The 13020-nt window shown below is 39.4% G+C and overlaps 1 protein-coding gene across 3 annotated transcripts in view; it reads right to left on the bottom strand.

The window, feature by feature from the left end:
* LOC307191386 (UPF0415 protein C7orf25 homolog) overlaps window positions 1–13020 on the bottom strand; it is a 248275-nt gene that overhangs the window by 71127 nt on the left and 164128 nt on the right. For 2 of the 3 annotated variants that reach the window (XR_013829740.1, XR_013829742.1), the window contains exon 5: window positions 179–296. The exons of the other annotated variant lie outside the window; for it this stretch is intronic. The gene's annotated coding sequence lies outside the window, so the exon portion shown is untranslated. The remainder of the gene's footprint in view (window positions 1–178; window positions 297–13020) is intronic. 3 annotated transcript variants of the gene reach the window in all.

The raw sequence follows: 13020 nt of genomic DNA, 5'->3' as shown, positions 1-13020 counted from the left end.
TATATTTATTTCAACTCCTATGTAGAATTCCATGAGCATTTATTTAGTTTTTTGATTCAAGGCCACCTTCTGTTATTGACCCATCATTTACCAGGATAATATGTCCTGCCACCAAGAAGCTGTAAATGAAATGATATGTTTTGGAGTTAAGGAAACAAAAGAAAAGCATATTTCCTACCAGCAATGCAAAGGTCCGTCAGGGCAGGAGTGACACATTTTTTTAGGGCACCATCATATTTCCAGTTCCTAGTGCAAATGCCTGGTGTATAGTTGGCGCTCAGTGAATATCTGTCATCCTGTGAAGACAGGAAGAAAGGAGTCAGGCTGTTTTCACTGCCTGATGCTGTTCCCACCGGTGGTGCAGTTTCAGTGCCAAAATCAGCCCTTTATTCCAACAACATATTAATGGCAGGGAGTGATTTCAGTTGAGGACATCTGCAATGCATTTTGGGGTGTAACCAGAGAAACAATGCAACTATTACAGTCCTCTAAACGCTAGTAAAATGTAGCCACGCAGGGCTTCGGTCCATTACCGTGGCGTTGAAGAGAACTGGAGGAATTGTTAGGCAAGAGGCTAAGTTCTCTCGTTTGAATGATTTGATTCCCTTGAAATACAAGGTCACATATGGTCAATTTCATTCTTTCTACTCATAAAGAAGTCCAGATCAAAACAACTGAATAGAACCCAAATTTCACAGTTCTTTTCCCTCCAGGCCCGACTCAAGCTCAGAGGCATCGGTGACCGATGATTTTTATGACAAGCTGCAGTATTGGCATAATGGGGTCCCTCAGTTAGTTTTAAGGCCCTTTCATTAGCGATATAACAGTTCTGTTGTCGGCAGCGTTCGGTGACATCACGGTAGTAAAACTCAGCAAAGCAAGAAGATTGTCTTGGTGTCGAAGTGGGAATTCTGCCTCAGCCGGCCCCACGGCCATCCTGTGTTCTTTGTTTAAACTTAGTACTCACGCTGCTCTGGCCGTACCCAGTCATGGGCTCTGACAAAGGCGCCAGCCACTCGTTCGCCACTGCTGCTTCCAGCTAAGAAACACCACTCGGCCCTGACATTGGGTCACCGGCATTCTCTTTCACGCTGGCTTTCAGGATCAGTAGCTCAGATGTTCACATCTATGAGGGCCTTTGATGAGTGCTCGAGGCAAGTAGACATGAAATGTCACCACCAGAAACGGGTCCCTTTATATAGCAAAGGAATTTCTATCTTCATTAGATTCTTCTCAAAATCTGAATCCTCGCAGGAAAGGTTAAACAGCTGTCTGTGAGAGGAGGCATGTGTGCTGATACCACACGCCCAGCTCCTTCACGTGGAGCTGACTGGATCCCCACTGCCCACTGGACCTACCTCAACCACAGGCCAAGTGTAAGAGGCTCACGTCCTCAGCTACTGGGCTCTCTCAGGCACGGAGCAACACGCTCCGAGGCCCAGGCAGCCTCAGCAGACGTGGAGAGCAGAGGCAGGCATGGGCTTAGCTATCTACCATCTGTGTTGGACCAAGAAAGGAAAACTGTTCACTCACCCACCCATTTCCCTCAAATGTTATTAAAAGTCATCAACAGGAGAAATCAATGGAGCATAACTGGGCCATTGTAGAGACAGAATGTTACTATAAACATCTGCAGAAAAGAACAAAAATACCAGTCTCCCTAGGCAAGATGCAGACAAGAAAATGCCTTTAGCAGGAGGTAAATATATGAAGTCACGTCCTCAGAAAGTGGCAGCTCAGCTTCCAGATATCCTAAAGGAAGGAGGAACTTTGCAGAAGATGCTTTGCTCCTCTCCTGGCCGCACTCAAACCCAGGCGTTTTCAGTGAATCGACTCTACTTTTATTCTGTCTCTTCAGCATCTTGGAAAATTAAAAACAAACAAGACGATCTAGGAATTTGGTTCTCAGAGAAGCTGAAAGTGTTCCTTGAAGGCCCCTGAATTGAGTGCCATTTCTGTACCCAGCTTCCTTCTCCAAAGGTTAGCAGAGCAATGGAGCTGTTCAATCCCCTCAGGGCAGGATTTCCTCCTTGTTAACTAGTTAGGCTTCCTAAGTTTTCAAAATCTGTTGTTCGGTCTCTACTGAATTCAGGCCATTCTCCATTTCCTCAATTAAAGTCGACCAAGAACTTTCTTTTCCTCACAGAGGCCTTGTGACTTTTAATTGCTCTGCCATGGGTCCCCAAAGTCCCTTTAGAGCCATTTCCACCAGCCGTCTCCCTGGGTCTCACAGCCTGCTCTGCGTGATGCGCGGACCTAAGCTGATTCTGGCCACCTGAGGGGCCCGTGGGGCATCCTTCCAGGTAGCAGCCTCTTTCACCCCATTGTTTAAATCTGTGAACATTCCAGGGAGAGCTGACCTCACCAGCCCTTCTTGAAAAGTCTTAATGACAGCTTCTCTAAACTAGTTCAACAGGAATAAATCCTCCCGCTTCTCCCGAGTATCACTTACTGCCTGTGCCTCTGCTCTGAGCCCTGAGAGAAAGATTTCGATCATCAGGCTTGTTCAGCAAGTGTTTCTCAAGAGTGGGTTCTGTAGAACGTTCCTTCTTCCGAATATTAATACGTGTCACCTGCTACAAACCTGCTCCCCCCTCACATGTACACACCTACACATGCACATATCGTGTAGCTATGCATGCTGCGTATAATACCTACACACACTTCTTCTTGCACACACATATGCCCTGCATGCCACCTGCATGGGGGTCAAATAAGTAGAGAAGACCCAAATCAATGTAAAACCAATATTCTGCATCAACTCATCAGAGCCTTCATATACTAATGTGCATTATAAATCTTTAAAAATAGCGTTTTAGTATTGAGTTTTTCACAACTTATTTAAACAGAGTTGTTTCGTTGTGGAGAGAACCTAAAATGGATGAGTGTACCAGGGAACACAGTTTGCAGAAAATTCTATTAGAAGAAGAAAGGCCACTAACACATCTAATACTGGGACGATAGTAATGATTACTTTTAATAATATTAAAAACAAAGATTTTCAAAAGCTCTGAGAGATTAGGTCAGGGGTGGACGAATTATGGACCACAGGCCGTATCTGTCCTGTGGCCCGTTTTTATACAGCCCTCCAGCTAAGAATACTTTATATTTTTAAAGGGTTGTGAAAATAAAGTAAATTAAAACAAGTCAAAGTAAAATAAAACAAACAGAAAAACAAAGAATATGCAACAAAGACCACATGTGGCTCACAAAGCCCTTGACAGAGAAGTTTGCTGTAGCCATTAGCCATCTGTTATTTAAATTTTAATTCATTAAAATGAAGGGAAATTAAGAATTCAGTTTCTCAGTTACATTAGCTATATTTCAAGTGCTCAATGTCTACATATAGTTAAAAGCTACCATGTTGAAAAATGCAGATAGAGAACGTTCTCACGACTGCAGCAAGTTCTATTGCGTTTGTACTGGTCTAGATAAACTTTCTGTCAAGGTTTGAGGTAGCACTGTTTGGGCTTATTTCTAGTATAAAGTTTCTTTCTTGTTGCTTTGATTAAGGAATTTGACTGAAGTGGTGTGGACAGTATGAGTCATGCAAAAAAGAGTCTTGGCTGGTTTCTGACAGATTTCCACATGAATAATTTTGCCCCTTGTATGTTGTTCTCCTTTAGCTCCTGGAAACTAGATCTGTGACAGCCCCACCATGCCCCCAGGTCCTGAGACAAGCTAGTAGTTGACAGGAAGATTCTCCCTGGCCAATACTTGCATGGTGTCCAGGCTGGAGTTATTTTGGCTTACCTCCTGTCCCCTTCAAGTTCCTGCCAGCCTCTCTATGTCTCTTTGTTTCTTGAGTTTCCCTTCCTTCCTCCTTCCCTGCTAAAATGTAATTCCTTTCTCTTTATGATTCAGACCAATTGTGTTCCTCACCTCATCCTTGGAACTGGATCTGTATTTACATATCTGAAGACTCATACTCGGTTAAACAAAGTGTCATCCTACTAAATTACCCTTTAGTAATATGGAAGAATTGGCCAAAGCCTTGAAATCTCCTTTCTTTTCCTTTTTCCCACCAATATCCATAACTGTTGATGGAATAGTATCAACACTTAGTTCCTTACAGATATATATCATGTCTTCACTCATTAGAAGGTTAAGTGCAAAATTTTTGTTTAAATGGCCCCCTTGCTATACTGAGAATGAGTTCTCATCAAGGGCAAGGAGAAGATGCAAAAAAGGAAGGGGGTCAGCACCACAGAATGTCATGGAAATAAAAGAGGATGAAGACTATGCCAGGCAGTTCTATGGAGCTTCTGAGAATTTCTTTAATAAGCTATTTTAGTACAGTGTTGGTTATTGAGAAATGGGTAGGTGTGAGTATAAACTATAATTTTAAGGACTTTAAGGATGAAAGAAGATAAAAGGGCATAATATTCAAGTAAATTTTATTATTTTAAGATAGAACAGACTGTAATATATAGACTCCAGGGGAGAAACCAGTTGTAAGAAGGAGAAAAAAAAAATTATTATACTGTGAGAAATCAAATATAAGCTTGTACAATGGGCAGGTGTAGGGTCAGAATTTATACTGCATATGGGGTTCAGTGAACACTAACCAGGTCATTAAAATGAAATCCCATCCCAAAACCAAGGAATACCTGGGGATACTGCAGAAGAAATAGAAAATTGTTCTGTAAGGGCACATCTATAACTCAGGGCCCATAGACAGCAATTCCTTGAATTCACAAAGAACAAAATTAAGTCAAATAAAAAGCACAGACTAAGATTAATAGTCAGAATAAAAAAATCAAATCACATGAAGGAATAAATAACCACAAGAGAGACTTTGTAGATACAATAAAAGGGAAAATTGGTGCTCTACAATCTAGAAATGACAGAAAAACCTTTATAAGTCTTTATAATATTAATAAAATAGGTCTGTTCAAAACGAATAATAAAAAGGATAATAGAAGCAATAGAAACCATAAAAAATATAAAGGATTCCTAAAAGTGAAATATGTAGCCATTGAAACTCAAAATTCATTGAAGAGATTAAATAGATTAAATAAACACAGCTTTAAAAAGAAAAGAATTCAAAACTGGAAGATTGATTTAAAAAAGCACAGGCAGAATGTAAAATAAAGTGATAAAGATGTGGAATATATGAAAGAGAGGTTAAAAGACACTGAAGTGATTTCTGCTTCCAGCCAAGATGGAATAACAGGAACCAGACCGACTCTCCCAACTGACTCTCCCAACTGTTCTTTTTTTAAAAAGAACAAAATATAGAAAATCTGAGATACATGAAACAACAGATTTCAACACACTTGACACCAGGCAACGAAGAAAAGTGATTCCTGAAATTATGAAAACAAATGAAGTGAGTTCTTCTTTTGACCCAGCTGAGTCCCCGGATCATGGCACAGGCAAGGGAACCTTGGTGTAGCCTAGTGGAATCCCTTAGTTGCAGAGACAAAGTGACTAGGATATACAGAACAGTACTGAGAGAACAGGGAAGCACAGAGAGAGGATTTGGGAGATATGTAAAGGGTATGCCCCAAGTACTCAGCTGAGTGCCGATCAGCTCATGCATGTAAAGGAAATACCCAAGGCCAGGAAAAGAACACCTGAAAAGAAGTAACAACAGCCTGACCAGGAAAAATGCCTAATCTAGACTGACTAGCTAATCTCATGATTCATGGCACATTGGATAGAGTGCCTGAAGGATCTTGCATCACTAATGGAAAAAAACTAGCCCTGAATGAAGGGCTGCTCTGATCCTGCCTAATAAATCTTAAAAGCAAGACCCAAAAGAATTAAAATGTTTTCCAGTAAATTGTTCCCCCCCCAAAAAAACCCTTCAAGAATATTTATAGAAATATAAAGATAACGTGCATCCAAGATAAAATTCATAATATCTGGAATCCCATAAAAAGTTACCAGGCATGGAAAGAAATAGGAAAATCCAGTACTTGATGAGGTGATAAATCAATCAATTGAAACCACAGCAGAACTGGCACAGATGCTAAAATTAGCAAAAAAAAAAAAAAAAAAAAAAGACATTAAAATAACTGTAATTCATATGTTTAAAAGATAAATGGAGATTAAAAAATTTTAAAAAGATAAGTGGAGAAATGGAAGATAGATATATTAAAAAATCAACTTCTAGAGATGAAAATAACAATGAGATGAAAAATACATAAATGGGATTAATGACAAGTAGACATTGCAGAATAAAATGATTAGTAAAGTTGAGAATATGGTAATGAAAACTATTCAAATGCAAATACAGAGGGACTTCCTTGGTGGTCCAGTGGTTAAGACTCCGTGTTTCCACTGCAGGGGGCATGGGTTCGATCCCTGGTAGGGGAACTAAGATCCCACATGCTTCATGGCCAAAAAAAAAAAGCTAAAAAGAAAAAAAAGGAAATACTCAAATACAGAGAAAAAGAGAATTTAAAAAATTAACAGGACTTGAGTGAATAGTGGAAGTGGAAAAACTTCAAGCATGTAATTGAAGTCCTTATAGAAGAGGAGGGAAATGTGAAGGAAAAAACCATTTGGCTGAAATTTTTCAAAAATGATGAAAACTATAAACCCACAGTTCCTAGAAGTTCAACAAACCCTAAGCTTAAGAAAAATGAAGAGAACTACACCAAGCCACATCATAATTAACTTGCTCAAAAGCAGTGAAAAAAGAGAAAAGTCTTTAAAGCAGCCAGAGAAAAACATGATAGATTGTATACAAGGAACAAAAAAAGATGACAGCTGATTTCTTCTTAGGAACGATGCAAGCAAGTAGACATAAAAGCTACATTTTCAAAGTACTAAAAGAAAAAGAGCTGCCAACTGAGAACTGTAAAAATAATAGAACAACCAGAAAGAAGATAAGTAAGGAAATAGGAATTTAAACAATACAATAAACCAACTAGATCAAACAGATATCTACAGAAAAAACTGCCCAACAAAAATAGCATACACATTCTTCTCAAGGGCACATGGGACATTTTCCAGGATAGATTATCTGTTAGGCCACAAATTAAATCTCAATAGATTTTGAAGGATAAATATCATACATCTTCTCTGACCACAACAGGATAGTTAGAAATCAACAACAGAAGTAAAACTGGAAAATTCACAGCTGCGTGAAAATTAAACAACGCACTCTTAAACAACCAATTGATCAAACAAGAAATCACGAGGAAAATTAGAAATACTTAAAGACAAATGAAAACAAAAACACAGCATACCAAGACTTATGGAATAAGTTTATAGCTATAAGTGTTTACTACAAAAAATAAGATCTCAAATCAACAACCTATCTTCACAACTTGAGGACCTAGAAAAAGAAAAACAAACTAAAGCCAATGCTAGAAGAAGAAAGGAAATAATAAAAATTAGAGCAGAGGTAAATGAAATAGAGAATAGAAAAATAATACAGAAAATCAATAAAACCAAAAGTTGTTTCTATGAAACGATAAAAGAAAATTGACAAACCTTTAGCTAGATGGGCTAATAAAAAAAAGAGAGAATACTCAAATTACTAAAATGAAAATGGGGGCATTGTCACTAATTTTTCAGAAATAAAAAGGATTATAAGAGAGTATTATGAGCAATTATACACTAACAAATTGGATAACCTAGGTGAAGTGAAAAAAATCGTAGAAACATAAGCCTACCAAGACAAGATCATAAGAAATGGAAAATCTGAATAGACCTATGGCCAGTAAGGGATCGAATCTTCTGACAAAGAAAAGCTCTGGACCTGCTGGCCTCACTGGTGAATTCTACCAAATATTTAAAGAAGAACTAATAACAATATTTCTCAAACTTTTCCAAAAAATTGAAGAGGAGGGAGTACTTACTAACTTGTTCTATGAGACCAGCATTACCCTGGTACCAAAGATAGACAAAGACACTACAAGAAAAGAAAACTACAGAACAATATCCCTTATAAGCAATGATGCAAAAAAAAATTACAACAAACTACTAACAGACCATATTTAGCACCTCACCGCAGTGTGTCCAGACCTGAGGCCACAATCGAGCCAGCAGCAGCTCCTCTATTCAGACAGTGTGGCTAAATGGTTAAAAAAAAAAAAGAGTAACCATCTGGTTTGGTCACTGAATGTGAATCTTGTATTGATTTTCATAACTGGCCTTAATTTGAGGCATTAGCTCAGAGTGATAAAGTGCACAGACTTTTGATTCAGAGAGATGTGGGTTCAAACTTCAACTTTCCAATTTACTAACTGAGTGATCTTGGCAACTTGCTTATCACCACTTTACTTCTACTTCCTCATATGAGAAATGGGGATGATTATAGTACTATCACCCAGCTCTGCAGGAATTTAAAATTTTCTAACATATGTAAAACACTTGAACAAACAGAAGACTGCTGGTCATGCTTTGAACACTCAAGAAATATTTCCCTTTTTTGTGTTTTTTAAGGACAACTTTAGTTGAGGTATAATTCACATATTGTACAATCCACCTGTTTCAAGTGTAATTCAATGGTTTTTAGTATAATTGTGCAAAAGCATCACAATAAATATTTCTGATAGTAATAATAATAACCTTGTGGAAAAGCTGGTGGTCAGTGACTACTCTGAATGATAAGTAGAGAGAAGGGGACAAAAAGATATAGGGAATTAAGAATAGGAAAGAAAGAGGAAGAATTATCAAAACCGAGGGGGATGCTGCAGCTTTTTGTGCAGTTAATTAAAAAAGAAATCATGATACAAAGATATTACATAATTATCGACTATATTCCCCACACTGTACATTTCATACCTGTGACTCATTTATTTTGCAACTGGAAGTTTGTATCTCTTAATTTCTCTCACCTATTTCTCTCCTCCCCCTATACTGCCCCTGACCCCAGGCAACCACCTGTTTGTTTTCTGCATCTATGATTCTCTTTCTGTTTTGTTATGTTGGTTCATTTGTTTTGTTTTTTAGATTCCACATATAAGTGAAATCATACAGTATTTGTCTTTCTCTGACTTATTTCACTTAGCATTATACCCTCTAGGCCCGTCTGTGTTGTCAGAAATGGCAAGATTTCATTATTTTTTATGGCTGAGTAATATTCCATTGTGTATATATACCACATCTTCTTTATCCATTCATCTGTTAATGGACATTTATGTTGCTTCCATATCTTGGCTATTGTAAGTAATGCTGCAATGAACATAAGGGTGTATTTTCATTTTTTCAGATAAATACCCAGGACTGGAATTGCTGGATCATACAGTATTTCTATTTTTAATTTTTTGAGGAATCCATAATGTTTTCTATAATTCAATAATTATGTAATATCTTGGTATGGTGACACAGCATAACTAGAATTATCATGGTGATCATTTTGAAACGTATAGAAATATCAAATCACTATGTTGTGTAACAGGAATTAACATAGCATTATAGGTCAATTATACTTCGAAACAAGGGAAAAACAAACAAACTCATAGAAAAAGAGATCAGATTTGTGGTTACCAGAGGTGGAGGGTGAGGGGAGGGGGAATTGGATGAAGGCGGTCAAAAGGTACCAACTTCCAGTTATAAGATAAATAAGTACTAGGGATGTGATGTACAACAGGATAAATATACTGAACATTGCTGCATGTTATTTATGAAAGTTGTGAAGAGAGAAAATCCTAAGAGTTATTGGAAAAACTATTTTTTCTATTTCTTTAATTTTGTATCTATAGGAGATGATGGCGGTTCACTAAACTCCCTGTGGTCATCATTTCACAATGTATGTGAGTCAAACCATTATGCTGTACACCTTAAACTTAACCATGCTTTATGGCAATCACATCTCAAGAAAACTGGAAGAAATTTAAAAAAAGGAAGTCACATTTGAGGTCCTGAATGATCTAAATTAGCCATTGGTGATGATCCAAATCATTTCCCAGCTTCCCCCCTCATACTGAACTGAGAATTAGCTGAGACTTAAAAGCAGTGATATACAAAAGTTTTTTGTCTTCCATGGTGGGTAACTATGAACCTTTCAGAACTACTGCTCCCACAAGTGACAGGAACTTATAGCTTTGGCCAAAAAAAAAAAAAAAAAAAAATTGACAAATCCTTTCCTCCGCTGTGTTCCCATTTCTCCAATCAAGGGAAGGCTCTTTTTCTTTTATTTCAGCTCCTAGAATTTTCCTTCTGCTTACTTTTTTTTACCTTTAATCATTTTCCTTCTCATTTCTGTTCTACCCATTAAATGTTCTTCTCCTGACCTTTAGGAAATGAAACAGCATTATTTCAGTAGATAAAATTTATAGCCTCTCACTCTCTTATATTCACCCTTCTCCCACATCTAAAGACTTGGGATCAAAGATTTTAGAGGACAAACTCAGAAGAAAGAGAAAGCATTTGGGGGTCCAAAGAAAATTCTATCTTCAGCCCATCCCATTAATTCAGAGCCAAGATCCAGAGTTTCCCTATTCTCACTGTCTGGCATTCAGACCATTGGTGATTCCTAAAGCTGGGGGCACTCTGGAGACCCCAGCTGGGCCAGCACTGGCCCCCTGACTTCAAAATGAGGCAACCTGTCTTCCTTGATGTTATTTTTTCAGTATCTTCTATTATCTCTTTTTTTTCCCGTTGCTGAAATACAGTTTGAAGACACCCAGCTGCATTTGGAGTGGCAGTGAGGGCTGTTCGCTAATTCGGTCCCAGCACATCTCATCTCAAGCTCACCATTTAGCACTGAAATTATTGTGGTCTGACTAACCACGAGAATCCTACCACCAGAACTTTGCTTGTCAGCAAAGAGGGAAACAGTTCAGCACGAAACCATAGATACTTTTTCTCTTGAGGGAAGTCAAGACCGTCTCTCTCATCTAATTCATTTCTCTTCACCCCCAAGTGGGGAGTGGATAATCAGGTTTGGTCAAGTTCAAAGACCTGTCATCAAGCCATGTTTCTAGCGGTGGAGCTAACACAGCAGTTTCTGAGCACATGTGAGTGTGTGCTTTCTCCTTCAGATACAAAAGCTCAGCCGCACTGCTCTGAGGGCTGCCCCTGCTGTACCCAGGACCCGACCCAGAAACAGAGGCGCAAGAGGGCTCCACCCAGAGGTTGCTTTAGGTTCCCACTTGGGACTACCTCATCTGATCTGAAGTGTGGCAGGGACAGAAAGGAAGCATTCACAGACCTCCCTGTTTCAGTACCACAGGCCAATGACTGGAGAGAATTATAAGCGGCGGTGTATCACGCAGGACTCCAACAGAGAAACAAAAACCTTGCTAGGCAAAGCCATCGTATAATTTATCACTGAATCTGGAACACTTGGAGAGCAAAGGGAGGTATTATTAGTAATTAATTGGGAGAAACAGGTATAAATGAGACCGTCCCAGGTAAATCAGATGTCTGAGCACCGTAACTATAGACATGTCAAATGAGGAGGGCTTTTGGACAGGGGATGAGAGCTTTACTTCCACAAGAAGCACTGGTGGAGCAAGGTCAGGGATAGAACTCCTGGAACCAGCCCCAAAGCTCCAGTGAATCTTAGGAATTGCTGGTGGTTGTCGAGATCCACCTCTGGCCTTGCAACTACCTGCAACTACTGCGTCTCCTCCAGAATGATGGCTTCTTCCAGCTTGCCTTCCAGATCTTACACGAGAGGCAGACTAAGCCAAACCTTGCAAAGAGACCGTGGAAGAGCCAGGCAGAGGTTCCAGGCTGACATCAGCTGAGCCAGCACTGACAAAGATGTGAAATTTCTAACGGGATATCATGAGTTAGGGCAAAAGAGTCCCTCTGGAGGGGTGAGGGCGATGCAGGAGAAGGATGGAGAACTTTAAGCCATTGCAGGTTGACTTTGAGGTTCTGAGGAGAAGCAGAAATAAAGGGGAAGAGAAAGAAGAGAGATTAGGGCAGCTAACACACTGGGAGGGACTTGAGGGAGATAGAGGTGTGAAGAAGAATTTTAGGACACTGCACGTGTGGAAGTAATTCAACCTTTTGCTACATCTTCCAGAATTTCAGCAAAGGCTTGCATTACTTTTCAAGAGTTTTTGAATCAGTGTTTTTTGAATGGGATGCAATGCCCAGCCGTCCCCCAGCTCACACAAATTTAAGTACAGGAGGGTGACATGTCATGCAGGCCAGATTTGTAGAGTTCTACACTATGGTTTGGGACCAAAGTCCCAGCTAAAGAACAAAGTTTCTCTTTGCGCTACTTGCTGGTCATTTTCCTGTATCTGTAGTTTCCCTCAGGGACACAGGGATGGACATCTCTGGTATGGGGCACGACTGGAGTAATACTTGGTGCATGGACAGAACCCATATACTTGCACTAAACATGACCTTGAATTATATCCAGACAGTTACACCAGTTGGGAAGGAAAACCCCACGTGAGACAAAAAGAGTTCAATAAACAAATGAAAAGCTGAAGCATTTAGAAAAATACAGGGAAGGAAAAAATAGTGATATTTCTTCCTAATACTTAAAGTGTTGTCATTAACTATGGATTAATTTCTTTAATGTTTGCCTTACTCATGAGGGTATAATCTCCACGAGCCGACACGATGTGTATCTTTTCTCATTTTTGTACCCCAGTTACCTAACAAGGTGTTGAGACTGGCCAGGATGTGCCTGTGATAGCTACTGGTTAAATAATTATTCAAGACGCAGAGCCTGCTAATTTCGTCCCAGTATCAATTTTCCACATTCCAGCATGGACCTGCATGGAAGGTGATATCTCCCAGCTTTTTCTTTTCCCTGATTTTTGCTTGTAGGTGTGGCCACTTACTAAGTTCCTTTCAGAATGTGAATTAACTTGTCCAGCTCTTTGGCGCTATGCTAGTTGGCTCTCCAACAACCTCCCAAAGGACATGTTGGTTAAGACATGTTTATGGGAAAGAGCTTCTGTGGAATGGGTCTGATTCAGTTTAATCTCCTGGTCCTCAGAAATGTGAACACTCACCTGAGCTTTGGTGGCATCTTACGACATGCCTGACAGGAAGGAAGGGAATTCCTGGAAGGAGGGATCACAGTCACACCTAAAGGAGAACACTGGTAAGTCCTTCTCTGCTATATGGACAGAGAGAACAATC

This window comes from Stenella coeruleoalba (assembly GCF_951394435.1).
Source record: "Stenella coeruleoalba genome assembly, chromosome: 9".
NCBI classification, from domain to species: Eukaryota; Metazoa; Chordata; class Mammalia; order Artiodactyla; family Delphinidae; genus Stenella; species Stenella coeruleoalba.
Note: the sequence above shows the minus strand (reverse complement) of the source record. Positions and strands in the feature narration are given on the sequence as shown.